This window comes from Halichoerus grypus, chromosome 13 (assembly GCF_964656455.1).
Source record: "Halichoerus grypus chromosome 13, mHalGry1.hap1.1, whole genome shotgun sequence".
Lineage (NCBI taxonomy): Eukaryota > Metazoa > Chordata > Mammalia > Carnivora > Phocidae > Halichoerus > Halichoerus grypus.
Window position 1 is genome coordinate 70,189,484 of NC_135724.1, and position 17,024 is coordinate 70,206,507.

Sequence of the window (17,024 nt, forward strand, 5' to 3'; positions counted from 1 at the left end):
ACTGTGGTGAGGGGGGAGGACCTTTCTGCAAGATCAGGAACAGGCATAAGTGGCCTTAACTCCATGATTATTCAATGTCTTTCTGCAAGTAATAGACAATGAAAGTGAACAAGAATAATCTCTGGTTGGCTCTCAGCATTGATGGGAATAAAAAGGGAGTCATCCTAAAAGACCCAAATATATGATTCCTCAATACTCCCCTGTTGGTGCAGCAGGGACAGAAGAAATCAGCCCAATGAGCAGAAAGAACAGACATTCCTATGGAAGACTAATAGGATTACATGGGTCTGGAAACTTGTAGAAATAGGTAAATGATCAAGAATGGAGACCCCAGATTCCTCACAGTTCAGGGGGGAGATGAGCACCCTGGACCTGCCACCCCCAGTCCATGAATCTCAGTGTAGAGACCCTGTGTCTCAACCTGATGGGGGAGATGACCTTTCTGTGACCTTGGGAGACCCTTTGTCTAGGGAGAGGCTGCTGTGAGTGAAGGTGGGGACAGGAGGAAAGGAGGAGCCCTCACCCCCAGCACACGCCCTTGCATGGACTTGGCCCCATGATGGCGGCAGCAGGAGCACCAGAAGCGGAAGGCACAGGAAGAGCCTGAGCAGCCGCTGGGCCTCCCCCTCCTGGCTGATGAGACAGGGGCTCTGGTCCCAATTTCCACAGGCCTGGAGTCTGTGTGAGCCCTGAGATGCTGTCCCAGGAGGGGCAGTGAGGAGCAGACTGTCCTCAGACCTCAGCCCAGTGATGGTCAGGGAGCCAGAGCTGTAAGACATGGAAGCAAAGAAAGGATCAGGGTCCCCAGAGGGACTCACATCATAACAGTTGTGGATTTGGGACCCCATACATGGGAGCTGTTGGTACTGGACACATATAGGACACTCCCGACATGTCGGGACTCGCACGCAGCTAGACTGTGTTTTGCTGGTTCTTCCCCAGCTCATGATGGACTCTGTCCACCGGCCATCCTGCCATGGTACCCAGAAATTTTTGCTCAATTTGAGAAAATGACAAAATCTGTGGATGCCAAGGACAGGGTTCAGGAACAAATTTAAAAGAATTTGAAATGAACCCACTCCACCCACTGTTCCCAAGCCACCCCACCTCTAACCTCTCCTTCCCACTCCCATTCTCAGTCCCTGCTTCCCCCAGGACATGAGGACTCTTACTTTCCTCCCTATCAACCCCTTGCCCAGAACTCCTCGTCTGACTGGGACAGAGTCCACAACCCCTGCCACATCCCACCTACATGCTCCCTCCTGTTCCTTCATTGTCTGTGCAGAACGGGGATGCCATTATGACACATGAGATTCTGGAGTTCCCTGTGAACCCCTCCAATGCTCCCACTCCACCCCACCAACTTCACCCCTCCTCATGATCCTGAGACACAACTTTCCATGACAACATGTTTAGCTTGTGTCCTCTCTCTTCCCCCACACACTGTCAGGTCCCTGAGCCTGCAGACCCTTCCTGTCATGTCCACGTATGTCCTACATCGCTAGACTAACGTGGTAGGTGCTCAGTAAGTGGTGTGAACGCACACTCACTGGACAGTGCTCTATCCTCCGTCAGACACAGGTGGACTCCCTGTCTCTGGTTCTGTCCTGACCTGTCACAGTGATATGGGATTGTCAAGCCCAGTGGTCAAGAAAGAATTCTTGAGACATTTAAAGTTGAAAAAAGATGATTTTACTATAGCCCGGGGACAGGACCCATGGGCAGAAAGCTCACTGGCATTGTGAGGAGTGACTGATTATATACTTTTTAATTAGTGGAGGTGAGGGATAGTGTAAATCTCTAAGGAATTTGGAAGCAAGGCTTTCAGGAATCGAGGGGCTAGCTGCTATGAAGACGAGGTTACTTCAGTCTTTAATAAAACACACACAGGAAGGCGCTAAGGCAGCCATGAGGTCCTTGAGGAAGGTCATACTCTGCACGGGTCAGGTATCTACCAGGGGCTGCAGCTGTAGGAGATTTACTTTAAGCGACATTTCTCCTGCCTTTGTTTCCCTCATCAGCAGACTCTGTTACCCGGGCAGCCTGCCCCTGGCACCCAGGAGTTTCTCCTCAATAGAAAAACCAAACAATTTCTTCCTGCTTAGGAGAGGCTGGAGGGGCTGAATTTAAGAGAATTTGGAATATTTTGTAGCCAATGTTCCTTGAGATTAGTTCAGACTACAGATTAGACCAAACAAAGGAAGGAGCTGACTTGACCATGGAGGGGGAGCTGCACAGGGAGACCTGTTGCTGAGGGACAGCAGGGTTTTTTTTTGTTTTGTTTGTTTTTAAAAATTTTATTTATTTATTTGACAGAGACACAGCGAGAGAGGGAACACAAGCAGGGGGAGTGGAGAGGGAGAAGCAGGCTTCCCGCCAAGCAGAGAGCCCGATCCGGGGCTCGATCCCAGGACCTGGGATCATGACCTGAGCCGAAGGCAGACACTTAATGACTGAGCCACCCAGGCGCCCCGGACAGCAGGTTTTTGTCTCACTTCCCCGCAGGCCGGGAGCACTGTGTGAGCACTAAGACTGCTGTCCCCTGCTGAGCAGTAATACTCAGCCTCGTCCTCAGCCTGGAGCCCAGTGATGTTCAGGGTGCCTGAGCTGCCAGACTTGGAGCCAGAGAATCGTTCAGAGACCCCTGAGGGTCTGCTATTATCCCAATAGATAACGGTTTTAGGGGCTTTTCCTGGGAGTTGTTGGTACCAGCTCACATAACCTTGCCCGATGTTGGAGCTGCTTCCAGTGCAGGAGATGGTGACCATCTGGCCCAGAGCCCCAGACACGGAGGGCGGCTGAGTCAGCACAGACTGGGCCCAGGACCCTGCAAGGGGGAGAGACACAGACAGGGTGATGCTGGGGTCTAGACACAAGAAGAAGAAGCAGGGCCCCACAAGTCCTCCCAGGGCCACTTCCCTGTCCCTGCATCCAGTCACCTGTGCAGTGAGCGAGTAGGCTGAGGAGAAGAGGGGACCAGGCCATGGTGGAGGTCATCACCGATCCTGCCTTCTGTGACCCCACAGCTGTACGGAGCCCCCCTCATCTCTCCCTTCCCTTCTTCATCTTCTGAGAGTGGGAGGGCCTATTCATGCAAATGAGACCCCAACTCACTGACCCCTCACAGGCCCTGGGTCAGGTCCTCTGCTTCAGCATGTTAGGGGGTTAGGCAGGGGAGGGGCCGTGTGTGCCCAGGGGTGGGGAGGTCCCAGCTGTGAGCCCTGAGCAGAGGGCACAGGCAGGGCCAGGTGGCAGGGCCCAGCTCTGATCACCCCTGACTCCTCAGAAATGGGACCAGAGTGCCCCCTGGTGTCCAGACCCAGACACACCATGGTGTGACTTGGTGACCAGGGCCCACCAGACACATGTCCACACACCCCCAAACTGTTTTGACCACTGTTCCCTGCATTAGGGCCTGACCAGGAGTCCTTATATGTCACCTCCCCTTAAGTGAGATTCACTATATGCCTTAGTAAGACTCTTCAGAGTGAATCTGTCCATGGTTCCCTTTTCTGTTCTGGGTCAGGACTGAGATGGTATCTCTACACTAACTCTTCTACATCAGGATCCAGAGCAGTGATAGGTCCCCATGGACACAGGGCCCCTTCTGTGCAGGATGCTGGGAATTTCCTCTTATGTGCCTTCTCCCTGATTTCCAGAGCTCTCCTTCTTCTGAGGCCGCCACAGCACTGAGGAGATGGGGAGCTCTTCACTCCAGGTTGTGGGTAGAAGCTGTCACGTGTATTCCTAGAGGGTTACACACGGAGCATCTTTGTCACCCGTCACTCTTTCTCCCTGCTTGAAACAACAGGCCTCCACACACTGGACAGGGATTCCCTCCTCAGCTCTGTCCTTCCAGCACAGACACGAGTCTGCAGGAGCCCTGCCACGTGAGTGTGTGCGGTCCTGACCTCAGAGCACAAAGGGCAAATCTGCTGGAAATTCTGGGAAGAAAAGAGTGGCAGCTGCAGATGCTCTGACAGGGACCTAGTGACAGAGTTTATGTGTCAGTCCCCACGGAGCCAACCTCATACTTAAGATGAACTTGTTATTTTATACATAATTCCATTCAGTAAGATTGATTTAAACTCAATGACAATGTCAGTATGAAGATGCAGGTACAATCAGGAGTGGACTTTCCTCAGATCTGTGCTTAGTGCGGAGAGAATCTGGGTGGAAAGAGTAGTTAAACACATGGATGGGAAAGAGTGGAACAGGAATGGATTCTGTTCTCAGGAGAATAGGGGTTTATATTCTTTTTCTCAAATCACTTATTTGTACCATGTGTCTGGTCTCCCAGGTAGGAAAGGTCAACGTGGTGACCAGTGAAACCCCTTGAGGGGCCTGTTCCTATGAACTCAGAACCATCCTGCTGACAAAATTACCAAACAGAGACAGAGGTTCCAGGACAGAGGGATTTGGGGTCAGACCACTCTCTGCGGCGAGCACAGCTCTAGTCCCTGCAACTGTGTCCAGCATGTTCAGGATGGAACCTTTATTCATTCAGCCACCCATGACTACAGGAATGGATATCTACCACCCAAGGCCAACTGGACCCAGAAGTTTCTGTCAAGGGTCCCACATGTGAGTGTTGGCAAGGTGGAGATAAGGGGGAAGGTGTCCCTGAGGTCACAGGCCCTGTGGCCCTGGGATGGGAGAGAAGACTTTCCATCAGAGTGCAGCCTGGCTGTGGGTGTCACTGGGGTGACTGTGGGAGTGACAGCCTGGGGCTGAGAGCACAGGGAGGGTGTGTCTCATGTCCCCCATGGACCTTGAGCTCTAAGGGAGCAGCACTGAGGCTGGGGTCCCAGAATCAGGGTACCGATCAGCCTCAGGCTCTGAATGGAGCTCAGAGTTGGAGTGGGTTGAGCTGCCCATGTGGACAGAGAGTCCCCCTGGGATTCCTGAGCATCAGCCTCATCCCAGGACAGCAGGTGTTCAGAGCCCATCCTGGCTGCCCTGGTGACAGGACCCCAGTCACACTAGATGTCTCCAGTTTTCCTATTGAGGAGGATTCTGCCTTCTGGAAATTGTGACACTGAGGATGGCTAGGTGAGCACAGGTTGACCCTGACTTCTGGAGGGACAGAGAAGCCTGGAATCTGCAGAGTCCCAGACACACAGTCTACCCTATGACCCCTTTTTGGTCATTTTTATTGGTCATTTCTCCACGCGCTCACATCCCGGCCTTGCCTAGAGGAACAAGAGATGCCGAAACATCGACAGTGCTCGTCTCAGGACGATGTGGCTATGCGACATTTTAATTTTTTTTCTTTTTGGTTATCTGTATTTTCTATGTGTTTTACAATGAACATTGTATCTTGTACCAAGTATGAAAAAAGATAATCAGCTTAAAAAGTATACCTCTTGGGTTTTTTTTTTTAATTTTATTATGTTATGTTAGTCACCATACAATACGAAAACAATGGATCGTGGATCACCACATCAAAAACCAATCATGTATTGTATGGTGACTAATTTTTTTTTTAAAGATCTTATTTATTTATTTGACAGAGAGACACAGCGACAGAGGGAACACAAGCAGGGGGAGTGGGAGAGGGAGAAGCTGGCTTCCTGCGGAGCAGGGAGCCTGATGCGGGGCTCGATCCCAGGACCCTGGAATCATGACCTGAGCCGAAGGCAGACGCTTAATGACTGAGCCCTCCAGGCGCCCCTACTTCTTGTTTTGAAAAAAAAAAAAAAACAACCAACACTACGGAGATGAGCACTTCATCAAGTGAGGCGTTCCTGGGTCATGTGTGTATACAGCACGCCCTGGCGGGGGCGGGGGGGACGCTGCCACTGCAGGTCCCAGGGTTGTGGCGACCCCAGGGCTCTGTGAGTCAGGCAGCCGGAGTTAAGCCCCCTTGAGTGTGAAATGGGATGAGGGTGTGCCCACCTCACAGGATCAAAGGCATGGAGGTGCAATTTCTGGCACAAGGTAGGTGCTCAACCAAGTCTGCTTCTTTCTCCATCAGCGGCTCCCAGAGTCAGAGCCTGCAGCTGGTTAGCTTCCTCATGCCTGCTGAAGGAAAAGGATTGGCTTTGCCCAAACTGGGCCCATCCAGGTCCATCCACAGCTGCTGGTCCCTGGTGCTGTTGGCAGCCGCTGCTTAACCAGCTCTGGCTTGGAATCGCTGCCGCCCCTGGAATTTTCCCGTGCTCCCCAGAAAGACCCTGGCTTCTCATCAACACTACCTCTTGACCCTCTTCTCCATATAACCTGCGTCCCCTCTGCCCAGATTGGGTCCCTTCTGCATAAAGAAGGGCTTTCAGTCTTCCTGGGGTTGCTCACTTTTAATAACAATGACAGTAGTGTCTGCCATTTATTGACCCTGCATGGGCCTGGGCTTACATCCTCTCTCTCTCAGCCGCAGCTCTGCAGGGCGTGTGGTAGTGTTCCCATTCCACAGGTGAAGCTCAGAGAGGTGAAGGAACCCCTGCCAGGTCACACAGCTGGTGAGTGGCAGCCCTGTCTGGCTCCCAAGTTTCTCCCCCGTACCACACTGCCTGCTTAGTTAGCTGTCTCCATCCCGGCTTCTACTTCAAAAGGCAGACATTCTCCCACGTGACTCTAATGTGCAGCCAAGTTGGATAACCATTGTGTTTTTTCAAAAGATTTTATTTGTTTGAGGGCGCCTGAGTGGCTCAGTTGGTTAAGCGTCTGCCTTTGGCTCAGGTCACGATCCCCCGGTCCTGGGATCGAGCCCTGCATCGGGCTCCCTGCTCGGCGGGGAGTCTGCTTCTCCCTCTCCCTCTGCTCCTCCCCGCTGCTCATGCTCTCTCTCTTTCTCTCTCTCTCTCTCCCAAATAAATAAAATTTTATTTTAAATTTAAATTATAATAAATTTTATTATAAAATTTTATTTATTTGGGAGAGAGAGGGAGAGAGCACAAGCGAGGGGAGGGGCAAATCTGCTCAGATGTGACTCTAGGTGTACTGCCTACTTGTTCAACACCCTCTTCAATCTGGGCTTCACTCCCTGTGATTGAAATGCTGACCTCTCAGACCTTCTTTAGTTTGCAAACTGTGCTCTGCCTGTTTCCAGCCTGTGCAGAGTTCCCATAGCCACTCAGATATTATAGATTATGAGACAATTACTTTGTATCAGTTGTAAGAAATGAGGTTTTTGTCTCTCATTGGACATTAAGATCATTTCATAAATGTAGGTTTTGAGATTTAACAGCATAAAGCCCATCACTGAGAGTGATGAAGGAAATGTTCTACAAGTCAATATATAGTTGACAGGAGAGCGTATTCACATTCGATCTCTTTTTTTAATTTAACACAGAACCTTGGGTTACTACCCTTGCTTTCCAAAATTGTTATCCAATTTACTTATGTGTTCTTTTCTACTTTGGCAACTACATATAGTTCCTGGTTGGGTTTGTTGTTGTTGTTGTTTGCCTTTTATAAATACAGGAAAAAGAATAATGTCTTAAATAAAATAAATCAAGGAAAGGCCTAAGGCATTTGAGAGAGTTTTTTTCAGTAGCATGAAGGAAAATGGTTGGCAGCAGGAACTATTTCTCCGACAGAGAGGCTCGGGGCCCTTCTGAAGCTTCCTTCTTATCCAGAACAGCTCCACTATGCCTCGCCATTAGCCTCCCCTGCAGCACTCAACATTTAAAAGTTCATCTTCATTTCTTCTTTCCAGCATGCAGCTTCAGCTGGAGAAAGTAATTTGATTTTCTTATCACCCATTCTTTCATTCGTTCACTCAATCAACAACAGAATGTGCTCGGTTTTAGGAATGAGAAAAGAGTAAGAGATGGTTCCTTCAAGCACTTAAGGAGCTTATAAACTAGTGATAGAGGAAGATGCACGAACAAATCAATAAAGAATTAATAGTGCTGTGACTTCATTTGCATTATTTGAATCTTTATGAATATATTACTATACTACACCCTGCTTAAAGTTGAAATAGACATTTAAGACAGGACATTTAATAAATTCACCATAGAGCGTAAGTTAGACTGGAAGTATTTGCATTCTCAAAGAAGCTTATTAATGCAAATGAACCTCTAGTTGTTTAGTTGCTTATAAAATTTTTAGAGGTATGTATATTCCTTGTTCTAACAGGTTAGTAACTTGGGGAGGAGGGTGCTGCAGGTTAAGGTCCTACCTCCGTGTCAGGTCCATCTTGTCGGCTCTTCAGGTCATATTCTCAAACGAGCTACAGGATGGGACAACAAAAACAATTTCTTTCCTTTGATCACCTACATAATTTGCTCCTGGAGGGCTTCCTTAGTGGCTTTCATCATCACTCTCACCACCAGAGGTCAGGGAAATCTTCCAATTCAATCAGGAGCCCTGCAAATGATGCAGAAAAGTACTGTAGCTTAAAAATAATGAACACCATTTATTCAGGGCTTACTATGAGCTCATTGCTTACAATCCTTTTTAATCTTTTAAATCTTCACAGCCAGTCTCTGAAATAGGTATTGATCAATCTCAGGTGTATCCAAAATAAGCCTCTGTGGCAGGTGGTGATATTTTTCAGTCTCTCTCTTATGCCTTTCGGTTCGTCTTGGCACCAAACATAAAGCAGTTCAACATCAGGCCCTTGCCCTAAATAGCTCCCAGTGCCAAGAATTGGCAAATTATTACTTTGGTTTCAGTGGATGGTCAAAAAGGATCATCAAGGTAAACTTTATAGATTTTCTTTGGCTAATCAGACTCATTTCAACATTGAAATCCTGGACTTCAGAGAGGAGAGAACTGGGTGTGGGGAGAAGATGTGAGAGGCTTCTAAGTGGAGGGACCTGAGCATCAGCCTGCCACCTAGAATTAATAATACTTTCAGTGACTTGGGTAGTGATGTCCATAATTTTCGCCAGTATTTGTAGGGTATAGAGTAAAAAAAACTAGTTGTCTGTATTTAATAATTCATTTGCAAGTCTTACTTGATTTTGAAGCTATAGGACCTCAACTGTTTGCTGGGTTTACTGGAGTTTAGTTTTTATTTCTAATAACAAAACATCTTGAAGTCTATGTTGAGATCCTAGGGAGGACCTTTAATTTAAAATCCTAACAGCTTCAGGATCTTTCTGACCTCGAAGAAAGAGAAAATGAAGATGCTCCGGTACCACTTCAGAAGCAGAGCCTGAAATTCTTCTGTGCTTTAGAGGTGGTGTTGCCATCCTATGAGTGCAGGAGTCCTGGAGTTGGCATGGCCGAGGAGCCTTTGGAGAAGCTGGAAGAAGGTCTGTTTATGGTGGGGGTGGGGCTGGAGTGGAGTGGAGGTAGAATCTCTCTTTCTTTCTGAAACTCATCTTTTCAGATATATCATCAAGCCCTCCCCTTGCTAAGCTACTAAAACCCTGGGCAGAGCTTTTCTACCATACAATACAGGTTTTTATCATACACAATACCTAAAAGAACTTAGCTTTACAATTCTAAAACTGACTTTCTGCCAAGAAGTTTAGGAAGAGGGAAGTAATGTTTTTCCCATTTTTGGTTAAGAATCTGCCTTGTGCTAAAAAAAGAAGAAGAAGAAGAAGAAGAAGAAGAATCTGCCTTGTGCTAAAATAGTGTCTAAAATAGTAGACACTTGCCTTGTTTCTGATATGAAGTATCAGCCATAGTCCAGTGGTCTCTATTCCAGGTTTGAACTTACATTGACCCCTACCTAATGTCTTACTGTTTAATCATACTATGATTGAACATTTTTGCTTCCACAGTTTTAACTTCCTATGTCATTATTCCTTAGTTCCTATCTCTGAGATCATAAAGTTTTTTTAAGCACATGGTTGATAACTTCATATATATTTTTTCACAGATAGTTATGATAGTGGTGCCTGAGTGGCTTAGTCGGTTAAGCGTCTGCCTTCAGCTCAGGTCATGATCCCAGGGTCCTGGGATGAAGCCCTATGTCGGACTGCCTTGCTCAGTGGGGAGTCTGCTTCTCCCTCTCCCTCTGCCCCTCCCCCCTGCTCGTGTTCTCTCTCTCAAATAAATAAATAAAATCTTAAAAAAAAACTAGTTATGATAAAAACTGAAGTGTGAGATGAGAAAACTTCTGAGAAAATGCTTTTATTTTCTGCTTTTAGAAATCAAAAGAATGTCTATGGGGCACCTGAGTGGCTCAGTTGGTTAAGGTCTGCCTTCGGCTCAGGTCATGATCCCAGGGTCGTGGGATTGAGCCCCTCATCAGGCTCCCTACTCAGCAGGTTGCTTGCTTCTCCCTCACCCTCTCCGGTTCCCCCTGCTTGTGCACTCTCTCTCTCAGATAAATAAATAAAATATCTTTTAAAAATCAAAAGAATGTCTAATTACTAGGTGCTATCCCAGTTATATACAGCAAGTTTTAGAACAAGAAAAATTTTGATATGCTACTTGTTAACTTTATTTCAGAAAGTGGTAAAATAGCTGTGGAATATAGACCCTGTGAAGAGATTACAGATGCCAGAACCGAAGAGGAGCTACAGGATTTAATTCAAGTATGTGGAGATTAGAGCTCGAGGATTCCACAGCCAGTGTAGCCATAATTTAAAGCAACCGGCAGGATTTGGAAGACTTGGGCACGTACAGTTAGCTCTGTCATCCTTTGGGAAATGTAAAACTCTGAAACGGCTTTTGAGTGCAGAGAATTTCTGGGGCTTTTCCTGAAGTCCTGGCCCTTGGCTCTGACCCCTTATTTAAAATTTGGAGAGCAAATTGCATCAGAATACTCCTACTGTTGTGGCCATAGGAGAGGACACAGCCTTTTAGAGCTCCCCTCAAACAGAATCTCAAGGATTTGGGAACAGAGTAACTCTGGCCTTCAGTGAGATTATGCTACAGTGCTTGAAAACCATTATGCCTTTCAAATAAGGTGTATTACCCAGATGTCAGCATCTCATACATATCTTGTATGAAATATTTTCCTGAAGAACTTTTCTGTAAATCACTTATATCAATGCCCTGAATTAGGGATTAAGTTGCCAAAGTAATTTCTAAAAGAAGATATTAAAATACTGCATATAGAATGTTTTAAAAAAAAAGGAGAAAGGGATGTGTTTCATGTCATTGAAACCCTAATTTGGGGCTAGATTTCTGATTATTTAACTCACTCCAAAGTTGCAAAGTTTGTTTGTTTTGAAGGGAAGAGTGGAGAAAGGAACGATGGTTACTTTCTGAAAAAGTATTTGAAGTTTTTTTTTGTGCAAAATAATTATTTTAATTCAATTTAAATCAAGCCAGTCAAGGAAACTTCAGACTTATCCAAGTTTACACTTTAAGAAGTCTAGCTTCCTGTGAAATGTGAAAGAGATTCCGTATTGATGCTAAAGATTTCAGAAACCTGATTGTAACAACAGATCCATTCCTAAATAAGGCCAGTCTTGGAATCCGTTCCATTTAAAAACCATTGCTATGTGCTACACGCTGGGAATAAGATAAAACGCTTCTCTCTTACGGTTTGCGTGCTAGAGCTTGTGCCAGACCATAAACAAGGACTCAAATAAAACAGATTGTAAAAAGGGCTGTGAAGGATGTAAACTGGGTGCTAGTTACAGTATTTCAAGAAAATTGTTTAACATGCTAACTTGAACATCCTAAGTGCCTTCTCCATGTGCACACACAGGGTCAGACCTCTCAAAAGTGGTGGTGTTACTTTTTCTAGACTGACGGCTGTGTTGAATCCAGGTGGGATGGGGGAAGTTTTCCCATGCCAGTGTAAATAGAGGGCTATTCTCTTGGTTTCAGACCCTCATTCCCAGAATGAAATGCTCACCTGCTCCCTCAAGCTCCACCCCAAAACCCCTCCTACAGAAATTTTGGAGCCATCACTGATTCAGTGGTAGGTAGCCTCCTAACAGAGTGGCGACTTAATACTCAGACATGCGTATTGAGAATTTAGAGGAAATGGCAACATTTTAGAATAACTAACTGTAAAATGTGTTCCCTTCCCCACTGCCCTGACGGGTGCTTATTCTGCAGGTCAGCTACTTTTCTTGGAAGCAGGATGGCCGAGGGGAGGAAGAATGTCTCTCGGATTTAAGCTTTGAAGAGGCCGAGCTCAAACCGCCAGAATCGGACTAGCATTTTTTAATTTCCCGGGATGCCGGGTCCTGTGGCGTCCTTGGGAAACTGCACCCTGCCCCCTTCCACCCCAGAGCTGCTGGAGTCCGGGGCCATCCTGCCTCGCTGTGAGCCCCAGGAGGTGGTTGTGCCCTTTGTAGGGGGAAGGGAGGCTTGGGCCCCGGTGATTCTGGAAAAAGGGCTCGCTCCGAGGGGCGCGGTGCCCGTCCTCGCTGAGCTAATAAAGGAGCGTAAACAAAGGCGTAGTAAATAAAGGGTGGGATGTAGGCGGGGGAGGGGCAGGCAGTGATGAACGGTGCGCGCGTCACGGGGCTGCCATAACGGTTCGGCTCCGGTTGGGGCGCGTGCTGATCCACTAGCGTGGGTCGCTGCGCCCCAGAGCCTGCGCGTGTCATGTCCCGGCTGCGCCTCTGGGCCCCACTGCTCCTCCGCACGTGGCAATCATTGTGGCTGCTGGTCCAGGCAGCTCAGCCTCCGGAGTGGGCCCTGGACCCTGCCCAGCTGACCTCCGACCTCCTGGGGCCCACCGAGCCCTGGTCTTCACACTCCTCTGAATTCCCGCCCGAATCGCCCCAGGCCCTTACACCGCCAGCAGAGGGGTCCTCTGCTCCAGCCAGATGTTGGCCCTGCCTAAGGATTGACTGAGACTTTGGTTCCGTTCCCGGACACGGATGCAGTTGGCAAGCTGCCCCCAGAGGCAGATCAGGATCTGAATGACAGGCTAACCCAGCTTGAAAGGCTCCCAGAGGTGGTTCCAAGGCTAGGTTGGGCTCAGAATCCGACCATAGCTCCGCCTCCTCGACTCAAATTAAGATTAAAACGGTAGGTCTAGATCAGGCTGAAGATCACCAGTCATTTGAAATACTTGTTCCACCTCTGGATAGTCACAGTTCAAAGCCAACCAAGTTTATTGTTTCACCCCCAAACCTGGAGAAAGATCTAGCTCAGCATCAAAGGCTTGCCAAAGTTGTTGGAACTCCAAACCAATTTGCAAATAAAGACCACCCTCAACAACAGTTGCAGGATGGTTATTCAGATTCCAGTATGGATATCCTATATCCTGAGGTGAACTTACCAATGGCTTTCCCAGGGGGATCGGATCAACCTCCAAAGCTCCCTGAGGAGGTTGAAATTCCTCCACTCCTGCAGGAGACCCCAAATCATCCAGAGTTGCCTGAGCAAGCTGAATCTTTTTTGCCTCAGGTGGAGGCCCAGGCCCAACATTCAGAGCCCCTGAAGAGACTAAAACATCTCCAATTCAGCAGGGGGCTCCATCTCCGCCTCCAGAGATCCTAAAGGAAGCTGTAAACCCACAGGAGGCCCTGGCTGAGCCTTCAAGTACCCCTGAAGAAATCAAACTTTCTTCAGTCCAGCAGAAAGCCTCAGCTCAACCGACAGAAGCCCCTGAGGAAGTAGAACCTTCGACCCCTCAGGAGGCCTCCGCTCAACCGACAGAGGCCCCTGAGGAAGTAGAACCTTTGACCCCTCAGGAGGCCTCAGCTCAACCGACAGAGGCCCCTGAGGAAGTAGAACCTTTGACCCCTCAGGAGGCCTCAGCTCAACCGACAGAGGCCCCTGAGGAAGTAGAACCTTCGACCCCTCAGGAGGCCTCAGCTCAACTGACAGAGGCCCCTGAGGAAGTAGAACCTTTGACCCCTCAGGAGGCCTCAGCTCAACCTCCAGAGCCATCTAAGGAGATGGTACCTCAGCCAATAGCACATGAGGTGAATGTGCCATCTCTAAGTAAGAATGAATCTCAGTGGCCAAACTTCTCCAATGTCACTGTTAAACCTATGGATCTGGTACTTACTGTAACTCTAACTCAGCATCCAGAGCGCACCGAGGAGGCTGGACCTAGTCCAGGAGGCCCCAACTCTAGTTCCAGAGTTTCCTATGGAGTATCTATTTCAAACTTCAGTAAGTGATGAGGTGATAAGTCAACCTCTAAGCCACTATCCAACTTAGAGTTAGAGTTCAAGAAGAGGCAAAACTAACTTATGTTGTTTACAGCTGCCATATGATAGGTAAAACTACATTTAAAAAGAGAGGAAATTAGGGGTGCCTGGGTGGCTCAGTTGGTTAAGCATCCAACTCTTGACTTGGGCTCAGGTCATGATCTCAGGGTCGTGGGACAGGGCTCTTTGTAATTGAACTCTAACTCTATATAAATGGAATCATATTATATGTATTATTTTCTGGGTTGCTTCTTTCATTCAACATTATCTTGTAAATTCATTATATTGTTGCATGTAGCTGAGGTTGGTTCATTTCAGTGCCTAGTATTGCATGTCTTGCTACATGTGGCTACTGAATACTTGGGAGTAGCTAGTGTGACTGAGGAGCTGAATGTTTAATTTAGTTAATTTCAATTATTTTAAAATTTAAATTAAAAAACGGATACTCAACAGTTATTAGAAAATGTTTAAATATGTTTGCAACAATGTGGGTATGTGATGTTAGCTTTTCAACTGTAGATTTTATGAAATCTAAATAGAGTCAAGTATTTCTGATAAAAAAAATTAGTAACCAAATTGAGATTTCAACTCCCCACTCTGTGGGGAGTCTGCTAGAGATTCTCTCTCTCCCTCTCCCTCTGCCCCTCCCTCTGTCTTTCAAATTAATAAATCTTTAAAAAAATTAAAAAAACCAAAAAGCAAGGAAATTGTTATTAAAGTCAGCATGGTGGTTACTTCTGGGGAATCAGAGAGAGGGTTGTGATTGGAAGGGGCACACTGGGGGCTTCTGGGATGCAGGCAGGGCTTTTTCTTTTTCTTTTTTTTTTTTTTAAAGATTTTATTTATTTATTTGAGAGAGAGAATGAGAGAGAGAGAACACATGAGAGGGGATAGGGTCAGAGGACGAAGCAGACTCCCTGCCGAGCAGGGAGCCCGATGCGGGACTCGATCCAGGGACTCCAGGATCATGACCTGAGCCGAAGGCAGTCGCTTAACCAACTGAGCCACCCAGGCGCCCAGGCAGGGCTTTTTCTTGACATGAATGGTGTTACATGGGTATTTGCTTGGTAATTATTAAACTGAACATTTATTAATGAACATTGTTTTAGTTCTCAAAAATAGTTTTTAGTCGGGGAGAAAAAAAACGAACGGCTTTCTCTGCCACACTGCTATAGTTGTGTATGGGGCTTCCGAATAGAATTTGGGAAAAGAGAGGAGGAAATGGCAGTTCTGCCAGGGTTGTTGGCACCCAGAGCTGGGTTCTAGCAGAGACTTTGTGATCCAGAGAGTAGGCATTAAATATGCATTTTGGTGCAAAGAGTAGATAGGGGTGTGTGTGTGTGTATGACAGAGAGAGAGAGAGAGGGAGAGAGAGATGGAGAGAGATGGACACAAAGGAGTACATGAAAAGAAGGATTTGAATGGAAACAGAGCAGAGATCAGTACTCCTAAATTAAATAAGAATTAGTGTATTTACGGGGCACCATTACCCAAGTTTCCCCTCCCATATGGAAGTTAATCCTAGGTAGTAAATAGTTGTAGTTATTTTGCATTTTGATGCAAAAATAACCTTTTCATTTTTCAGAATTCTCAGTGAAAATTATTTGACCGAATTACATAAGGACTCATTTGAAGGCCTACTATCCCTCCAGTATTTGTAAGTTAATTAATCATTTATTATGACTTTTTAGTTATCTATAAAATAAATATGGGGTTCAAATTAGATAATCGTGACAATTTCTTCTAACAATAAAATTCTACAGTTCTGTAAGTCTGTAGGGCCCCAACCCATCTCTAGCATTAAATGTCTTCTATGCGTTTTCAGTTTTGTTAACTTTATATACAAGATATAGACAGAAAAAGACCCTACAGTTATAGAGCAAAAGGGGTAATGAGGTCTGAGCAATTATGGACACCCATATGCACCTTGTTTCCTACGTGTTCATATACCATCTGCTTACATTTATATTTAGTTTATGGCTCATGGATCAAATCCCGCCCATGGTCTGTCTTTATACAGCCTATGAGTTAAGAATGATTTTTACATTCTTAAAGGGCTATAGAAGAGAAAAGAAGAGAAAGAGAAGAATATGCAACAGAAACGGCATGTGGCCTGCAAAGCCCAAAATATTTACTATCTGGCTTTTACAAAAAAGGTTTTAAAAGTTGGTTTAATAAAATGAGAGGAATTAAAGTTAACCTCAAATTATCACCTACAGGACAAGAAAATATAGAACACTTAGATTAATTTGAATGCCATTAACCCAGAATTTTTTTAAAATTTAAGCTCAATTAAATATTTAAATATTAAATATTTAACTAAGCAGGTAAATTATGTAAGCAGTATTATCAAGTACATATTAAGTTACCAAGAGAACAGATTAAGGATTTCAGTGTGGGAATTCTTAGACCAATATTAAAAATAGATGTTTAAAATGATGGTTAAGGGGTGCCTGGCTGGCTCAGTTGGTAGAGCAAGCGACTCTGGATCTCGGGGTTGTAGGTTCAAAACCCACATTGGGTATAGAGATTACTTGAGAAAAATAAACTCTTTTTAAAAAAAAGTAAAATAAGGGGCTCCTGGGTGGCTCAGTCGGTTAAGCATCTGCCTTCGGCTCAGGTCATGATCCCAGGACCCTGAGATCCAGTCCCTATTGAGCTCCTTGCTCAGCGGGGAGCCTGCTTCTCCCTCTGCCTGCCGCTACCTCAGCTTGTGCGTTCATCCATTCTCTCTCTCACAAATAAATAAATAAAATCTTTAAAAAATAAAATAAAATGATGGTTAAGTGGTATGGTTAGAAATGTTTACGCTAAAGAAACATATCAGAAATGCCCCTAACTTCACAAATTACAAAATAAAATCTCTCCAGCCTCATTGTAAAGGAGGAAATGCTTGCATGGTATTTCTATGGATTTAGACATACAGGGATACTATATTCTTTGTTACGAAGGTTCAATTTTTATTCTTTTTTTAATTTTTTAAAAAGATTTTATTTATTTGTTTGACAGTGAGAGAGAGAGCATGAGCAGGGGGGAGGAGCAAGG

At 46.0% G+C, this 17,024-nt stretch overlaps 1 long non-coding RNA gene and 1 pseudogene across 1 annotated transcript; both read left to right on the forward strand.

Moving 5' to 3' along the window:
- Positions 1 to 10,351: 10,351 nt before the first annotated feature.
- LOC144379793 (uncharacterized) lies at positions 10,352 to 12,263 on the forward strand. Its single transcript, XR_013443180.1, has 2 exons — positions 10,352 to 10,442; positions 11,923 to 12,263. It is a non-coding gene; the product is annotated as an uncharacterized LOC144379793 (long non-coding RNA).
- Positions 12,264 to 12,396: 133 nt separating this feature from the next.
- Positions 12,397 to 17,024, forward strand: part of LOC144379747 (leucine-rich repeat-containing protein 37B-like) — a 32,816-nt pseudogene continuing 28,188 nt past the window's right edge.